At 45.4% G+C, this 18,767-nt stretch overlaps 1 protein-coding gene across 6 annotated transcripts in view; it reads left to right on the top strand.

The window, feature by feature from the left end:
• The first annotated feature begins 2,400 nt into the window (after positions 1-2,400).
• The window catches only part of KDM6B (lysine demethylase 6B), a 104,238-nt gene continuing 87,871 nt past the window's right edge, over positions 2,401-18,767 (top strand). For 5 of the 6 annotated variants that reach the window (XM_042476471.1, XM_042476469.1, XM_042476476.1 and 2 more), the window contains exons 1-2: positions 2,401-2,467; positions 4,625-4,727. The gene's annotated coding sequence lies outside the window, so the exon portion shown is untranslated. Of the gene's footprint in view, positions 2,468-4,624; positions 4,728-4,756; positions 4,912-18,767 lie in introns of those variants that run through there. The other variant, XM_042476470.1, reaches the window with a different exon arrangement.

Genomic DNA, 18,767 nt, shown 5'->3' with positions numbered 1-18,767 from the left:
TTTGTGGGTTTGTCTGCCCTCCAACTTAGGAGAGCGCCTCAAAAACTCAGGTGTGTGTGACTCCTTGTGTGTAGGGAGGGGGTGAGAGGACATTCTGAGGGGAAAACCCTTAGGGGGTGTGTGTGTGAGTGAGACTTTTTGGGGTGTGTGTGAGTGATACACATTCTGAGGGAAGATGCCCTGTGTGTGAGGTGTGTGAGTGTGACACTTTCTGGGGCCGTGTGGGGTGTGAAAGTGAGGCACATTCTGTGGAGGAGGAGGAGGCTCTGGACCCACAACCAACTCCAACTCCCAGAATTCCATAGCCTTGAGCCAGGATGCTGGGAAGCAGTGCCAAACCGGGTGATGTCTGCAGTGTGGACGCAGCCCAGACCCGCAGGGACCAGGAGGGGAGGGAGGCATGCCTTTGAAGGCGGATGGGGGCATTGGCAGAGTTTGGGGCCAGGATGAGGGAGAAATGGATCCGGGCCCACGATTCCCAGCATCCCCCAGACAGCCAGGGCTGGAAGTTGTGGCCCCAAGAAGAGGAACTTCATCCCAAAGTCTGAAGGAAGGAGGCATTTGTTTTTCTTTGGTCCAAAACACACTGCAGAAAGAATCCACTTTGAGACAGTCTCAACTGCCCTGGCTCAGTGCTAGGGGATCATGGGAATTGAAGTTTGTGGTGGCCCCAGAGCTCTCAGACAAGAGGAGGCTCAGCGTCTCCCACGAAACCACAATTCCCAGGATCCCCTAGCACTGAGCCAGGGCAGTTCAAGCGGTCTCAAAGTGGATGATTTCAGCAGCGTGTTTTGGACCTTTGGTGGCATTGGAGAATATACTTGGGACAATATCGTCTACAGTAGCGGAGAGATCCATCCCGCACAAGAAGGGGAATCCAACGCACTAGAACCCACTGGGCAAGTCACACTCTCTCAGCCTCAGAGGATGACAATGGCAAACTCCCTCTGAAGACACTTGCCAAGAAAGCCCCATGGCAGGTCGCCTTGGGGCAGTGGTTCCCAACGTTTGGGGGTCAAATGACTCTTTCATGGGGGTCGCCTAAGACCATTGGAAAACACCTCTTTAATTACAGTTATGAAGTAGCAATGAAAATAATTTCATGGGTTTGGGTCACCACAACATGAGGAACTATACAGTGCACCCATGCCATACGCGGGCGCACCTTACACGGCCTTGAGCATACGCGCTCAAGCCGCGGGGCGGAAGGGGCAGTGCGTCCCATTCAATTGAATGGGCGCGCGCCCGTTGTGCCCTGTGCGCGCCTGCACCGCGGCGCATGAGCCCCATTGTTTTCAATGGGGCTCGAGCATAGGCGGAATTCGCCTTACGCGGAGGGATCTGGAATGGATCCCCCGCGTAAGGCGAGGACGGACTGTAGTAAGGGGTCGCGGCATTAGGAAGGTTGGGAACCACTGCCTTGGGGTCTCCATACGTCAGAAGTGACTTGAAGGCACACAACACACACAGAGATCTCAATCATGGATCAAGTTGGGGATCGACTGGATGGCCCCAGGGTTCCCTTTCCCTTGATGGTCATTCCTCTCCCATCTCTTGCCCTGTAGCACCTCACTTTTATCTTATTTATTGTGGTGGTCATGGGAAGGCCTGGGGTTTGAGGCAGAAGAGACCCCGATCCCTGGGTCCTGTGGTCCAGATGGGGCAGGACTGAGGAGTCCCAGAAGACAGCCCCCCCCCCCAGGAAGGGAGGGTATTGTAATGTGTGAAGGGACAAGGGAGGCCTGGTGTGGGATGGGAAGCCTTGGAAGGATGAAGGTATAGTGGCTGAGTCCCAGTCATATGCTATATGGCCTAACTCCATAATGGGGCATTGATAATGTTGTCATTGGCAATCCTATCACGGGGTTATCATTGGCAAGTTTCTTCAGAGGGGGGTTTGCCATCCTCATCCTCTGAGGCTGAGAGATTGTATATTGCCTAAGGTCACCCAATGTGTTTCAGGGCCCAGTGGGGATTTGAACCCTGGCCGCTGTGCCACTTTGGCTCTCATGTTATTGGTACACAAGCCTGGCCGGCAGCATTAGTAATGATCATGGCCATAAAATGGTCCCTTCCTTTACCATCTCACCTTGCTAGTTTTAGAATCCTGGTAATTTCATTTCACCTGAACTGGGAAAGATGTTTCACAGTCACGTCCCTTTTAAATCCCTTTCCCTGAACAACAGCCTTGCGAGGTGGGGTAATGTCAGTCCCAGTTTCCATAGGTTGCTGGCTGGGTTAAGCCTTGGGAAGAGAAGGGTAAAAGCTAACATGACGGCTGTGTTTAAATAGTTGAAGAGATGTCTTATTGAGGATGGAGCAAGCTTGATGGCCATGTTTAAATATTTTAAAGGATGTCATATTGAGGATGGAGCAAGCTCATTTTCTGCTGCTGGGGACCTGGAGCAATGGATTCAAGCTACAGAAAGAGAGATCCCCCCCAAACATAAGGAAGAACTTCCTCAAGGTAAGAGCCATTGGAGGATAGTGGAGCATGCTTTCAAGGTTTTGAATAAGATGCTGGATGGCCATCTGTCACAGGGAGTGCCTGAATAGTGTCTTCCTCCATGGGAGAATGGGGCTGGACTGGATGGCCCTTGCAGGTCTCTTTCAACTTTGTGATTCTGTGATAGAGAGAAAGGCAGTCTGCTCCAGGCAGATTTAACCATGAGCTCAGGGCCCAAAGAAGGACTTTGAGGCCAGGCATCAAGTCCACCGTCCCTGCTCTGCTCCCTAGTCTCTTTCTGCCTCAGTTTCTCTTCTTGCAAGGTACAGTATTGGATTGGTGTGGAGTAGAATCCTTTCTCTCCTTTCCCAAGTTGAGTGACACCTGAAGGGAAAAAACACAACTAAAACAGTAACAGCCGGGAGGAACGGAATTATTTATTTTTCCCCCTTTTTGCTGGGCAGGAAAAGAAAACCAAAAAACCATTTCCCAGCTCAGAAATGATTTCCCAGTTTAGTGTTTTGAAATGTAAATGAAGAAGGAGGGGGAAACTCCTATTGGTCAGCCTGATTGCCATGTGCAACCAATTGGTCCAATCAGGATGGAGGGAGCTTTTCAAAACAGTTCTCCAATGTCATAACTCTTTTCTGCACCTGGCATTCTGCTCATTTAAAAGGTTCTTCCGAGTGGTGTATTTGTGTCAAAGTGTGAATAAGAGATAGACTTCATTGGGATGCCACTGGGTTCTGTCCAGGGCCTAGTGCTAGTCAAGATCTTTATCAATGACTTGGATGAAGGAATAGAGGGCATGCTTAGCAAATTTGCAGATGACATCAAATTCGGAGGAGTAGCTAATACTCCAGAGGACAGGATCAAAATTCAAAATGACCTGAATAGATTAGAAAGCTGGGCCAAACCTAACAAAATGAATTTCAACAGGCAGAGATGTAAGGTGCTACACTTAGGCAGAGAAAATGAAATGCATAGATATAGGATGGGGGACAGCTGGCTTGACAACAGTATATGCGAAAGCGACCTAGGAGTCCTAGTAGACCACAAGTTGAACATGAGTCAATAGTGTGGTGTGGCAGCCATAAAAAAGCCAATGCAAATCTAGGCTGCATCAATGGAAGTATAGTGTCTAGAGTGGAAGAAGTAATAGTACCACACTATTCTGCTTTGGTCAGGCCTCACCTGGAATACTGGGCAACACAGTTCATAAAGGATGTTGAGAAGCTGGAGCATGTCCAGAGGAGGGTAATAAAAATGATGAAAAGTCTGGAAAACACTATGCCCTATGAGGAGCAACTTAGGGAGCAGGGTATGTTTCGCCTGGGGAAAGAGAAGGTTAAGAGATGACATGATACCCATGTTTAAGTATTAGAAAGGATATCATATTGAGGATGGAACAAGCTTGTTTTCTGCTGCTCCAAGGATTAGAACACGGAGCAATGGGTCCATACTACAGGAAAAGAGATTCCACCTAAACATTAAGAAGGGCTTCCTGATGGTAGGAGCTGTTTGACAGTGGAAGACACTCCCTCCGAGATTTTGGTGGAGTCTCCTCCTTTGGAGGTCTTTAAACAGAGGCTGGATGGTCATCTGTCAGGAGTGCTTTGATTGTGTATTCCTGCATGGCAGAATGGGGTTGACTTTGTTGACACGGTCTCTTCCAACTCTATGATTCTGTGAAATGAAAGCATAACATGTTTAACTCTTCCCACTTTAATTTTGTCAAGGGGAATGCAAACTTCTGAGTTTCAGTGAGCTCTTCAGAATGGGGAAAGAATTGTGAGAAATTTGCATATGCAACACCAACTTTAACATGGTGTCATTTATACCTGCACTTTATTACATCTTATTTGGGATAAAACCATCAGGCCTAACAAAGCACTGTTTGCTGAACTCTTGGTGAAAAGGGGTTTTCTTTCTATACTCCAGTACTACAGGATTGGAGTTAGCTGAAAATGGCTGCCAGCTCTTATATATCAGTCTAGCAGAGTGTTTGGGCTTGGTTTTGATGCGCACGTTTGGACAGAAATACAATTAAGATATAAGTGGCTTGAGAACTTGTACAGAATATGTCTACCTCAGTGTTTCAGTTAATTTATCATAACCAGTTCTAGGTTACATAATAATAATAATAATAAATGTTATTTATATACTGCTTTTCCACAGATCAGTGGCCAGCTACTGCAGCACGCTGGTGACTCATGTTCAACGTGTGGTCTTGGACTATAACACTCACAAGCCCAGGACATCTGGAGGGCTTCATGTTGGGGTGAGGATGTTTTTTAGCATGCAATAACCTCAACAGTTAATTAACTACAGCTATTGCAATTAGTCTTCTGCATTTGCAACCAACTACCACGAGAGGGCGAGTGAAGGCCACAGAACAAGAACTGATGTCTTCCCTCCCTTCCCAGTAACTTCTTTAGTGGGTTAATCCCAGAAGAAACATGGAGGTTAGTGTTTCAAACAGACTGTTGTAGTGTTAAGTCGAGGGTTGCAGCTTTGAATGACGATAATGATAATATTGTCCCTGTGAGTAAGTGCAGATTGCATTCCTAGACGTTGCCCTAGAAATTACATTTATAGTGCAGAACTGAAGATGGGGGGAAAAGAGCTACATGTTAAAAACTTGAACATGTGTAAAAATGTTCCCCACCTCTCCATTAAATAAACGCAAGCAGTCTCCACAAATCTAGCCTTAGGCTGCTACCTAAGAATTTATTCAGTTAACTGCCATATCTCCATCTGATGAAATCTTAGGATCTGTAGTTTGTTGTGGCACCAGAGCTCTCTGAAAGAGAGAAGGCAAAATATCTCACAATGCTACAAATCCTAGAATTTCATAGCATTGAGCCATGGCAATTAAAGTGGTGTCAATCTGCTTTAGTTCTGCAGTGTAGATACAGCCTTAGTGGAAGGTTGTTTAACCCATGCGGGGCTGGACAGAAGGTAGAGTAGCCTTTTTGGATCTGTGATTTGGAGAGCATTAGCAAGCATCTTATAGAAACCCCCTACTCCTCTCCCCATCGTTGGGCTGCCGGGGGGGGGGGGTTGCAGGTGGGAAATGTTGGTTATAAAATAAAAGTAAGCATTTCTGTGCTTGGGTCTGGTGTTGATCCAGAAACTCCTTGGGTTGAACATATGCTCAGAAGCACCCTTTTTCTTCATGCTTAACATATGTCCCCAAGACTGAGTCCTTTTGTGTGTGTGTGTGTGTGTGTGTGTGTGTGTGTGTCTGGCCCTGGCTGGTGGACCTTAAGGTCCTAGCTTTAAAAGCCCCAAAGTCAATCTTATAAGTTTGTTTTAAAAACCCCAAAGTAGATCCTGTAAGTTTGAGGCCTGCCCATTGATGCTTTAAGCTGTCAGGTAAAGGAAAAGCTCATACTTTAGGAATTAGAAGATAAATAGTAATAAGTTAGTTCATTTCCTGAGTTGTGGTAAGAATCCCCCCATCCTCCTTTGTAACTTTTAGCAGATAGTTTACTGCTAGATATTTACATGTATGGAGTGGAGCTTGGAAACACTCCTTTTATGGGAAAACACTCCCAGAATCCCACAGTCAGAATAGCCAGTAGCCATGTTCGTTGGGGGATTCTGAGAGTTGTAGTCCAAGAAAATAAGTTTTTCTAAGTTGGCTGAGGAACACTGGGAGTTTAAAGTCCTCCCAGAAAACCTTTTGAGTGGGGTGAGGGAGAGGGAGATGAAGTTCAAGAAAAACTCTTTTGTGTTGGCACGGGTGTAATGAGAATTTTAGTTTCAAAAAGCAACCCCCCCCAAAAGCACTGACAGAATCACTAGGAAATGGGTAGGAGGAATGAAAGTTGAGGAAGGACAAGCCAGAGTTTCCACAATGGAGCCTATTCCATTTTGCTCAGTTACAAAAGGTATTTTTAAACTGCATGGCATTAGTTTGCTGCTGTGACGTGATGCCAGGTGGTTGGGCAAACCCTCAATCTTGCTCCCTTTTTCTCTGGGGAGGGGAGCTGTAATTCAGCAACTAATTATAGTTTTCAGCCAATTTAGCTGCTCCCCCCTCCTTTTCTCAGTCCCAGCCTTATACATCATTAAAAGGAACTATAAGGCGGTCGTATTGAATATAATGAGCAGGTGTTCAGAACATGTTTGCCAACTGTCCCAGTTTCAAATCTCATCTCTTAGGGGCTAGGATCTTCTTAATGCCTCGTAGGATTTTTGGTCCCATGGTGCAGCAGAGAGGTATACAGAGATGTAAAACTGAGCTGAGCTAAGGGGAGCAGAGGTGTTGTCTACTTTTCCCACTCAGAAGCTTATGCTTGGTTAGCCGAAGCCTCTGTCCTTCCCATTTTCCGTTCATTGAACACAGAAAACAACAACAACACACCTGCTTTTGTGTGTATGTATGTGTACGTATGTATGTGTGCACACGTGTATGTAGGTGTATGGAGTCCCTCTCCACCTTTGCTTTGCAGATCAAGCCAGCAAAGTAGTAGGTGGGGAGAATGGTTTCTGCTTCTGGATACAGACATTGTGGTTTTGGTGCAGTTGGGAAGTGGGCATTTCTACACAATGTGGTTTGCTGCAAAGTAGGCAAAACTTAATGAGATAAAGATTTATCTCTGTCTTGAGGGGGGAAAGTTTACATCTGTTGATTACCTTCTTGATGTGCAGCCATTGAAGGCAGGAGGTAATGTTCCTGTGGGTCTACCTGCAGGTCACAGAAAACAGCAATACTTTCCCTACAATCCAATTAGGTCTAAGCATTGGGAACTACGTACAGCCTTTTGAATCTGGTCTCTCCCCCCCCCTCCAGTTTCTCTCTCCCATATGCTTTTAATCCTCGAAAGAGACAACAGGGTTATCCCTTGTTCCCTAGACAAAGCTGTAGGGGAGAGGTTTACTCTCTTTGGGCTTGTCTTGTTACCTGGGTGGCTACCACTACCTGTCTGAGTAGCGGCTTGTGCCACACCCTCCAAAGTGAGCAGTGGAACCGGATCTTTCCACCAGGAACAGACCAAGGTGCCACCTGTTCATGGATTCGCTTGGCCAGCTGGCTGGGTGGGTCAGATTTGACAGTTTGAAGACAACAACACATCAACACAGAAAACGGCCTTGTATTACCAAGTCACAGAGCTTGTAAAAGTGACCTTTTTTATTGCAATAGCCAGAATCCCCAGCCAGCATGGCCAGTGCAGCCATGCTGGCTGGGGGTTCTGGGTGTTGTAATACCCCAAAGTCACCTTTCCAAGCTTTGAGGTCTGTGGTCTTATCTACAATGCAGAAATAAACCAGTTTCATACTACTTCACCTGCCATGGCTCAGTGCCATGGACTTATGGGATTTGTAGTTTGTAAGATATTTAGCCTTCTCTGTCAGAGAGCTCTGGTGCAAACAAAGTGCATATCCTAGAATTCCAGAGCATTGAGTCGTTGCAGTTAAAGTGGTGTCAAACGGAATTATTTCTGCTATGCAGATGCAGCTTGTGTGGACTGGTCTTGTGAGTCCTGGCAAGGAACAGCTTCCCAGGTTGTCAAAGTCACAAAGAGTCTTTCTTTGGTGGAAAAGCTATAAATTGAACTTAGGGCCTCCTTGCTTCAAAAATACTTCTAGAGCCAGCATGGTGTATTGCTTTGAGTGTTGAGTTACAGCTCTGGACATCAGGATTCAATTCTCTGCTCAGCCATGAAACCCACTGGTTGACCTCGGGCAAGTCACACTCTCTCAGCCTCAAGGGAAGGCAATGGCAAGCCTCCTCTGAACACACCTTACTGGTTTGCCATGAGATGGAATAGACTTGATGGCAGACAACACACACATATGCCATCAACCTATGAACGAGCTCTGAAACCATACTGCCAAGCAGGCCACTCAAATCCACTGCAGTTGTGACTGATTTAGGCCAGTCAGCAGCTGTTGTGATGTGTGTTTCTTTTGATGCCTTCTCATGACACTGCCCCATTTTCTTCTTTATCCCAGCTTAGCTGAATGGTCTGGAATACTACACAGAGCCTGGGGATAGTTAAAGCTGATTAGAAGCAACTTTCTGTACATAGAAGTGTTTGTGTTTATGTGTATAAGAGAAAGAGTGAGTCGTAGTATGGTATTTGGAGTAGGATTTACACAGCCCTTCAATATTGTTGGACATCACCACCATCTTATTCATTTATATCTTACCCTTTTCCCAATAGTGGGACTCCAGGCAGTTTATAAAAATATTAAATGTACCGTTAGAAATGCTTACAAAGACATAAATGAGAAATATGTTAAAAGTTACTGTTTAAGGTATGTATTTAATTTGTATTTAATGATGGGTAATTAAATCATCTGTAGAATTATCTTTAGAATTAAAGCAGTTTAAAAGAAACCAATTAAGAAACACAAGATAAATACTGTGGTCCCCTGACATCTGCTGGGGTTTGTCTCCAAGACCCCCCTCCCCGGTGGATATCAAAATCTGTGGATGCTCAAATCTTGTTAAATACAATAATACAGTAAAATGGTGTGCCTTATGTAAAATGGCAAAATTAAGGATTGAGTTTTGGAATTTATATATTTCTTGAATATTTTCAAGCCGTTGATGGTTGAATCTGCGGTTAAGGAAGATGGTATTAATAAAAGGGAACACCAGTAAAAGCTCTTGCCTTTGGTTCTCAAAAGTTCTTAAAAGCCAGTCAGGAGGGAGCCATCCTACTCTGCTGAAGAAGTAAGTTCCACAGCTTTGTGGAGCACCTACTGAGAAGGTCCTCTCCTGTGTTCCCACCAAAAGTACAAGGGAAGGTGGTGGTGGTGGATCAAGAGAAGGGCTTCCCTCAAAGAGCTTTGGACAGGCCCATCTGGCATTGCTCACCATTGGCTATGCTGCATGGGGCTGCTGGGAGGTCCAGTTCAATAACGTAAGGAGGAATGCATGATTCCTACCCCTGGGTTAGAGTCTCAGACTGAAACTAGGGTCCTCCACGTTCTAATCCCCACTGAGCCATGAAACACACTGTCTTAGGTCAGCCACTCTTTTCCATCCTGACCTACCTCACAGGGTTGTTTTTGCAAGGACAGATTGGAGGAGGAGAAGAGACCCATGTATGTTGGCCTGTTACAGGAAAACTGTTATATAAATGTAATTGATAATAAGATCCCTTAACACAGCTATGAACTTATTGGTTCAGAGCTTGAGCCATGAACTAAGAGGCCAGAACTTGCCTGAGGGTGAAACATATGTGGTTTGCGAGCCTCAGTTAGTCCTCTGTACAATGGAGCTACTAATACCATTTGTGAGAATCCTTACTAAATGTTTGAACTGGATTATAGAAAGTCCAAGTATTTTATACTTAGCGTTTAGCCACCATCTTGTTCAGGCACCCGGAGTGGTTAAATGAATGGATTTGGCACCCCGGGGTTCAGTCAATCAGTATTTATGAAGAAGGGTTTGCTTTACCATTCTTGTACTCCACTAGGCTTTCAGGTCACGTTCAATTGATCTGTGCCATTATTAGTGTCGATTAATGCTACCCTTTGGTTCTTTTAAAAGTCTCTACCCATTTCTACCCATCAGAGCTGAGGAAAGACTTTTTTGGACAACAAGTCCCAGGAATCTCCAGCCAACATTTATTCTGGGACTTGTCATCCCAAAAAGTCACTTTTGTATTATTTATTTATTTGAGTGCTTTCTGTATATACTCATGTATAAGTCTAGAAATTTTAGTCAAAAAATTGACCCCAAAAACCTAGGTCGACTTAGCCACGGGTCAATGTAAATACTATACTTTAACTCTTATTAAAAAGAGAACCATCCCTGGTGAAAGGCAAGAGTGCAATCTGTCCTGGAAGCAGTGACCTCTCTCTGCTTTCTCTTCCATCCATCCTTTAGTGTGAGCCAAAACCATTATGCCTGCCAGAATTTTGTAGGTTCTTTGGCATTGTTTCCCTTTGCTCCATCATTTAGATTCTTTGTTGCCTTCCCTTACGTTTTACCCTCGACTTATCCAAGGGTCATATCAAAATCCATAATTTTGTCCCCCAAACCTGCCCTCGACTTATACATGAGATCAACTTATAGTTAAGTATACGGTATACCCTGTCCTTCAGCCCTAAAGGCTATCACAGCGGCTTACCATTATTATTTGTAATTAGACTGTTCCCTGCCCTCAAGACACAACACGAAAGGAGAAGGGAATGGTGATGGGGAAGGGGATCAGGACAGCAGTTCTTCTCTCCCTCTGAGGCCTGGACCAAGGCAGATGGACTGGAGGGATGCTCTTCTTCTTAGTTCAGGCCAGGCCAGATGGAGCTGACAGGACTTACTTTCCCTCTGATGACGTAGATGGCAAAGGGTGGGCTCATCCACCATGTTGGCCAGTAGCCTGGAATTCTGGGAGCTGAAATCCAAAATCCCTTAAAGAGCATAGTTTGGGGACCACCGACCTATTCTGTCTGTGGTGCTTTACAGACCGCCCAAAAGGTCGGTCTGCTGCCGCCCTTGTTTGTTGCACGAGGGAGTCATAGCGGACAAACTGCGCGGCTCCCCCATGCAGCAAAAAGAAGCCGCAAAAAGCGGCTTCTTTTTCCGGCGCTGTTATGATGCTGCAAGGTGCCAATGGCACACTTGCGGTGTCATCAAGGCGCTGTGACATGTGGACGCTAGGCATCCATCACGTCAAAATGGTGGCGCCCATGTGTATAGGGTGCCACCATTTTTACACCCTCGTTATATGCAAGGGGCAAGGCGCGTCAGGAAGCGCCGCCCCTCATGTGTAACGGCGGTGCCCAAAAGGTCCCGTCTATAAAGCGCCTATATTGAGGATGGAACAAGCTTGTTTTCTGCTGCTCCATTACATGGAGCAATGGATGCAAACGTCAGGGAAAGTGATTCTACATAAACATTAGGAAGAACTTCCTGATAGTAAGAGCTGCTCTTCTTTGGAGGTTTTTAAACAGAGGCTGGATGGCTGGCCATATGTCAGGAGTGCTTTGATTGTGTATTCCTGCATGGCCCTTGTGGTCTCTTCCAACTGTATGATTCTGTTATCCTTATGGATGTAAACAAGATGTGTGGTCCCCAAGGGGAATTAATGAACAGTAAAGGAACTTTGGAAACCCCCTCTCTCCCTATTTACTTTAGCAATTTTTTACAAACTCTCAGGCTGGATGAATGGTCTGCGGTGCTATGCCCCACACTACAGCCTCCAGGCAAGTTGTGGGTTTGAATTCTGACACTGGTAATTTTGAGGGAAAATGTTGCTTGAGTATAATGCATTCTTTGTAGAGAAAGCCCTTAGTTTAGTCCCCGGCATCCACAGCTTAGAAAAGTTGTTTTTCTGGAACACATGAAATATCTCCATGCTAGTTAGGCAGAAAAAGTAGGTTTTCCAAGGTTTTCTGGCATCTCCAGTTTTGTTAGGAAAGAGTTTTGTCTGAAAATCATAGAGAACTGATGTCAGGTGATGCAAATATGACATTTTTCTATTGAAACCAGTGGGTATATTATGAATTTAGAAAAAGTGATGCAAGTAGGCTGTCAGAAAATGTGTGCCATGGATGGAGGCGCAAGGAGGGCAGATTTGCTCTTGCCTAAAATGACTAATAAAGTTACAAAACATGTACCAAAGGCATATTGGTGAGACAAGAAGTAGGTTGTATAAGGCAGAGATGTGTATATGGATCTGTATGCTTTGAGTTCCAAAGTACAAAGCTGTTGTCGCAGTTACCTACTCTGGCACCCATTCTACTGAAGAACAGCTGAGGAGGTGCAGAAGTGAGTTAGATTAGCTGAAAAACTGAATCTGTACAGAAGTGAAGTATGCTTGCCCTTCAGAGATCCAAGTTGTGCAGTTGCCCTGAAAAAGACACTGAGAGCTAGTGTGGTGTAGAGATTTAAGTTTTGGACTAGCACTATGGGAGATCAGGGTTCAGATTTTCACTCAACTATGATCTTGGGCAAGTCATACTCTCTCAGGCGCAGAGGAAGGCAATGGCAAACCTTCTCTGAACTTAACAGTTGCAGTAAGTTGGAAATAACTTAAAGGCACGCAGTAGCAACAGCCTCAAAACACAAGAAAATGCACATCTCACAGAAGGCAGAGTGATCAGTGTACAGAGGAGAGGCTGGTGCTTTGCTTTCCAATAAGCCCAAGTGTCGTCATTCATTTTTTAAAACAAAATCTAATTAAAAAATAATTAACCAAGAGGGGCAGAGAGCCTGATGGGGCACCAAGGGAAGCGTCCACAGGTGGCAAGTTGGGGAATTAGGTGCAGACAATAAATACCGAGTTAGATGCACCAATGAAGAGACCTGAGTAATAAAACAGATTTCAGGGTTTCTCTCTACTGATTTCCCTCTTCACTCTGGGAAAAGTGGGATGAGAGCTAGGTTTTTTTTTATCAGTCCCTCAGCACCGCTAGCGTACCATGACATTTTCCTCAAAGGTTCTCTGAGGTGGCTTAAGGATGATGACCCTAAGGCTGTCCAGTGCTGGTATGGGCATCCTTATGTCAATTGTAGCCCAAAATAATTCTTCCAAGCTTGTGTCTGTGTCAGAATCTCCCATGCTGACGGGGAGGTTCTGGGATTTGTAGTCCAAAAATACATTTCGGGAACTTGTCTCTGTCTCATGCTGGCTAGTGGGATTGTGGAAAAGGTGAGATATAAATGATGTCGTCAAAAGGCTATTTTAATTTGTCTATCTGAGAGTCCACCATGGTGGCTAGGGGAATCTGTTGTCCAAAACACACTGCAAAAATAATCCAGTTTGAGACCTCTTTAACTGCCCTTGCTCAATGTTAGGGAATTGTACGAATTGTAGTTTTGTGGGACATTTAGCCTTCTCTGTCAGAGAGCTCTGGCACCACAGTAAACTACAATTCTTCTTCTTGGTCTCTGTGACTCACACAAAGGGGTCTCCCTGCACTAGGATTCCCTAGCACTGAGCCAGGGCAGTTAAAGGGGTCTCAAATTGGATTATTTCTGCAGTGTGTTTTGGACCTGTGAGGTGTGTGTGAGAAAGAAGGAGAGAGGGAACACATTTGCTCTGCTGAAGAGTTGTAGGAATTTTTGGTAGTACAAAAAAGACCTTTTCCAATGTTTGGACTGTGCGTGTGAGAACCAAATGTGACTTCTTGCTCCCATATGTCCTGTAAAATGTCAGCATGAACCCACCGTTAATGTGTGAGCGTGGGAAGACCTCTGTGTACCCCTCCCCTACTTTTTGATGTGGGTGCAAGCAGGCGTCAGCTCCCTGCCTCCCTCCCCACTCACTACGCAGATGCAGCACCCAAAACAGGAAGCCCACCCCTCTCTGGAGAAGGGGGGGAGCGGGAAGGAGTTTGCCCCCTCCTTCCTCCTTGTTTCTCTTCCTTCTTCTTTTTAACATGAAGACAAAAGGTGTAATTCCTGCAAGAGGGGACCCCTTGCCTGTTTAATCTTAGCATCTTGAACATAGGCAACTCTGGGGGCAGGTTGGGTCAAGTGCAACCCTCCAGAGGTGGTGCATTGCAGATCCTATTGGCCCTAACCAGCATGGCTGATAGTGAGGGCTATTGGGAATTGTACTCCCAACAACATCTGGAAGGCCACATTAGCCCCAGTGGTGGCTGCTCACTCCCATCTCAAGTGCCAAATTATAGAGTCCTAGAGTTGGAAGGGAATATACAATTAAAGGCACTCCCTGTGACAGATGGCCATCCAGCCTCTGTTTAAAAGCCTCCAAAGAAGGAGACTCCACCACTCTCCGAGACATTATCTTCCACTGTCTAACATTGTTTTCCTGACTGAAAAATAAAGCTAATGGAAAGTGGACAAAAATGACACCTTTTTACTTTCGGGAACTTCCAGAAAGTAAAAAAGGTGTGGTTTTTGTCCACTTTCCATTCGCTTCATTTTCGCGTTATTGCTATTTGGAAGAAACATTGTCTGAAAAATTTCCTGCATTTGTGATTTTTTTCTAATTTTAAATCCCGTTTCTGAGTGGGATTTGTCTAGTGTGATATAGTCCTCTGTCACAGAGTTGGAAGAGAACACAAGGGCCATTCTGCGATGCAGGAAGACACAATCAAAGCTCTCCCTAAGTGACAAATCCCAACCAGACTGTTTACAAACTTCTAAAGGAGGCGATTCTTTGCCAAGGCAGCAGCATCTTCCACTGTCAAATAGCTCTTACCATCAGGAAGTTCTTCCTAATGTTTAGCTGGAATCTCCAAAACCACATTGTGTTTGTCCTGTAGCTTGAGTTCATTGCTCTGTATTCTAGTCTCTGGAGCAGCAGAAAACAAGCTTGCTACCATCTTCAGTGTGACATTCCTTCTAATATTTCAGCATGGCTATCATGTCAACCGTCTCTTCTCCAGGCTAAACATACCCAGCTCACTCAGCTGCTCTGCATAGGGCCTGATGGTTTCCAGACCTTTCTCCATTTTGATTGTCCTCCTCTGGACATGCTCCAGCTTGTTAATATCCCTCTTGAATTGTGTTGCCTGGAATTGGACACAATGTTCCAGGTGTGACCTGACCAAAGCAGAATAGAGTGGCACTATTATTTCCCTCACTGTAGAAACTATACTCCTATTGATGCAGCCTACTAACAATTTATATGTATTCCATCATTACCTGCAAGTGGTTATTTTTCTGGATAATGAGGAAGCAACAATAATACATTTTAAAAATGGTGTAACAAGTAAACATGATACTGTGTAACCTGAGTAACAAGTAAGAGTTTCTAGTTGATTTCAATACTTTCTTGCAAACGTGCTTTTTGACAGGAATTTTTCAAGACATTACACTCCTGTTGATGCAACCTAGGATCATATTGGCTTCTCTACAGTTGTCCCTCCACATTTGCAGCTTTGACTTTTGCAGATTTGATTATTTGCTGATGTGATTTCAGTCCTCCCTTCCCTTATGCAGGGGATGCGTTCCAGACACAAACACCCCCGTGTAAGGTGAAAACTGCATATGCTCGCATCCCATTGAAAACAATAGGGTGCATGTATGCGGTGTGGTGCACATGCCAATCATTAGATTGTACCTTAGCTTCAGCATTTGCTGAAAGTCGGGGCTGACTGTAATATGTTATCTCTATGAATCTCGAGGTCCTCCGGCATGACTGCTCGAAATTGACCATAGAGTCACGCTGGAGGACCTAGAGATTCCTAGAAGAAAGCAGTTCTCTAGGCATTTGTAAGTCCTCCAGTGATTCTGTGGTCCATTTTTGGAAGATGTTGACCACAGATAGAAATGTGCTGGAGGACCTAGAGATTTTATTTGCTTCCCCCCCACACTTTCACAGGGGTCCTGTGCTCCTAACCCCAGCAAATGTGGAAGGTCTTGTGTATATGTTTTGTGTGTCCATGAAGAGTCAATTTCCTATCCCAGATTAAATTTTGGGCGTACCACTCTCGGGCCAAAACAGTGAGAGGGTTGCGGGGGTCCATATGCGAAAGGAGGCATGTGTTGGCCTTATCTTGCACAACCTAGAAGAGGGCCCTCTCTGCTGTGGTTCCCCAGATATGGGACATCTTCCTCTTGAAGGCCTAATTGGCACCAACACTGGTGTCACTGAGGCACCAAGTCAAAATATGACTCTTTATTAAAATCTTTGGTATCTAATTGATTTTATGCCAACCCTTGTGCGTACAGTGGTCCCTCCACATTCACTTGGGTTATGGGCACAGAACCCCTGTGAATGTGGGAAAACCGCAAATAAGAAAAACCTCTTTTTACCTGAGGGGGGCACCTCTCTAGAATCTCCAAGTTCTCCAGTGCAACTCTATAGTCTTCCAGTGCAATTCTGTGGTCAGCGTCTACCACAGGTTGATCATAGAATCATACTGAAGGACCTACAGATACCTAGAGAAGTGTTTTCTCTAGGAATGTCTAGGTTCTCCAGCACAACCCTATGGTCAACTTCCAGCAGAATTGTGCTTGAGTACCTAAGAGATTCCTAGAGAGAACATATTAATCAAAACTGCAAATAATCAAAGCTGCAAAAGTCAAAGTTGCAAATCATAGAATCATAGAGTTGGAAGAGACCACTAGGGCCATCCAGTCCAACCCCATTCTGCCATGCAGGAAATCCCAATCAAAGCATCCCTGACAGATGGCCATCCAGCCTCTGTTTAAAGACCTCCAAGGAAGGAGACTCTATCACCCTCCGAGGGAGTGCATTCCATTGTCGAACAGCCAATGTGGAACTGTATATGGTTTTGAATTGTTTTACGTTATTACAACCAGTTTTAATCAGTTTTTTAAAAAGAATTGTTGAATTTACCCAAATTTTTCCAGGCAAAGCATTCTCTGAAGATGCCAGCCACAGATGTTGGCGAAACATCAGGAATAAACTTTTCTGGAACATGGCCACATAGCCCGAAAAACCCACAAAAAACAATTGTTGAATTCTTTAATGTGCTCTAATAGGTTTGCAAAATTATTTTTAATATTTACTTAGTTTTAAATTTGTCAGATTTGTTTCATTGTATGCAGCCCTGACATCTCTAAACAGAAGGTATTTTTTCAGGTTATCATTCCCCCCAAAATGTGGTTTTTGTTTGTTGATGCTGGAATATAAACCTGTTTACTTTTTAAGGAGCCATGAGATTCTTTGCTTAAGCTTCGTCTTCTCCCTCAGGGAATGGGTTAATAATTAATGTGGGGGAGGACCTTTGAATCCACCTGGAAAATGATTGCCTGCCCTATTTCCCTTTCCTTCTCCTTTGTTTCCATCTGTCCAGATCTCTAGTCTTTTCCCTTCCAGTCCTGACTCAGTACCCATGTGTGTTGCATGGCATAAGGCCGTTTCACACTAGACAAGTGTCTGCAGCACTGTGATCTCACTTTAACTGCCTTGGCTTCATCATGTGGAATCCTGGGATTTGTAGTTTGGGGAAGGCATTTTGAATTCTCTGCCAGAGAGCACTAGTGCTTCCTAAGCTACAGATCCCAGGATTCCATAGGATGCATCCATAGCTGTTCAGGTAGAATCGTACTACTTTAATTCTGTAGTGTGAAAAGACTCATACTTTCTAGTTGTTGTATGCTTTGAATTGTTTCCTATTTACTTAAGACCCTAGCCCCAGAGTGGTTTGCCCGAGTGGGGGTTTGAATCCTGGTCTCCAGGGTCCTACTCCAGCACCCAAACCACTGCACCATGGTGGCTGTCTATAGTTTCTAGAGCGGGTAGGTTTTATAATATGGGGTTTGGGGTGAATCTGTCACAAGAGGTTGAACCCTGTACCTACAACTCGACTGTAGACAAGCACACTCCCCTGTTGCATCCCTTGACTTTGGTGAATCTATGTGCTATACAGTCATTGACAAAGATATATTTCTGTCTGGAAGAAGTGAACAAAGGTTTTTAAAGTAAATTGATTTTGTGGCTAACGAACAGTTTCAGAAAAACTGGCACAGAATCCTGTGGCAGTGAGTTCCACAGTCTAGCATTGCATTGTAGGAAGAAATTTATGTTGGATAATGCAGTGAAATCCTCATAACTTTGGGATTGGCTTGTGGGGTTTTTCCCTCCCAGAAGGTGGCTGTGATGGTGAGCACCACCCTTCCTGTCATCCTTTCTTTCTATGCATTTCCCCCCTTCTGGTGCCTTCTCCCCCTCTGCTATCATGGAAGCCAAAGTCAGCTGCAGAGGGATGGGTGGAGGGGGCGTATGCGCGCGCATACGCACGCATGCCAAGTCTGGGCCCAGAGATGAAGAGGGAGTGTGTGTGTGGGGGGGGAATAGCCCAGCTGGGGTGCTTGCCTTGTTGCTATGGGAACAGTGGCAGGAATGTTTGCCCTCTTCCCCAGCCACCCTATTAACTTTTTGGGGATGCTGACATCACTGGCTGCGGTGGCCAATAGTGGCTCGGTAGCAGCCTTGTTGCTCAGGCGATGGGGATGGGCGGGAGGGGGAGAGCTTAGAAACAGCTGCTAGGAGACGCACGTGCACGCACACACATCCACAGGGCACGCCCGGACACGCTCCCTCACACATGGAACACGCCTGCACACGCTATTCTGCATGGCCAGAAGGGGGGCCAGGGGGAGGAGGAGGGCATGGAGACAGGGGAGAGCCGGAACATGCCGGAAGGTGATGCTCTGTCCCTGGGCCAGAGGCCTGGTGTGCACCTTGGCTCCTCGCATGCTAGGCATTTTCTCCTGGGGGGGGGTGTGTGGGAGACATGGTTTCTTCCCTCTTTGCACATGCCAAGAGATCCTCAGGGGCAAGTTTGCCCTCCTTTCCCATTGCCCCCACTAAGTGACCTATTTGGAAGAGCCTCAGAGGTTGAGGAACACCAGGCTGCATTTATTACAAATGCTGGGGAGTGTTTGCACCACTCATGAAATGCACCTCCA

The sequence above is a fragment of the Sceloporus undulatus genome, chromosome 6, assembly GCF_019175285.1.
Source record: "Sceloporus undulatus isolate JIND9_A2432 ecotype Alabama chromosome 6, SceUnd_v1.1, whole genome shotgun sequence".
In the NCBI taxonomy this organism is placed as follows: Eukaryota; Metazoa; Chordata; class Lepidosauria; order Squamata; family Phrynosomatidae; genus Sceloporus; species Sceloporus undulatus.
Note: the sequence above shows the minus strand (reverse complement) of the source record. Positions and strands in the feature narration are given on the sequence as shown.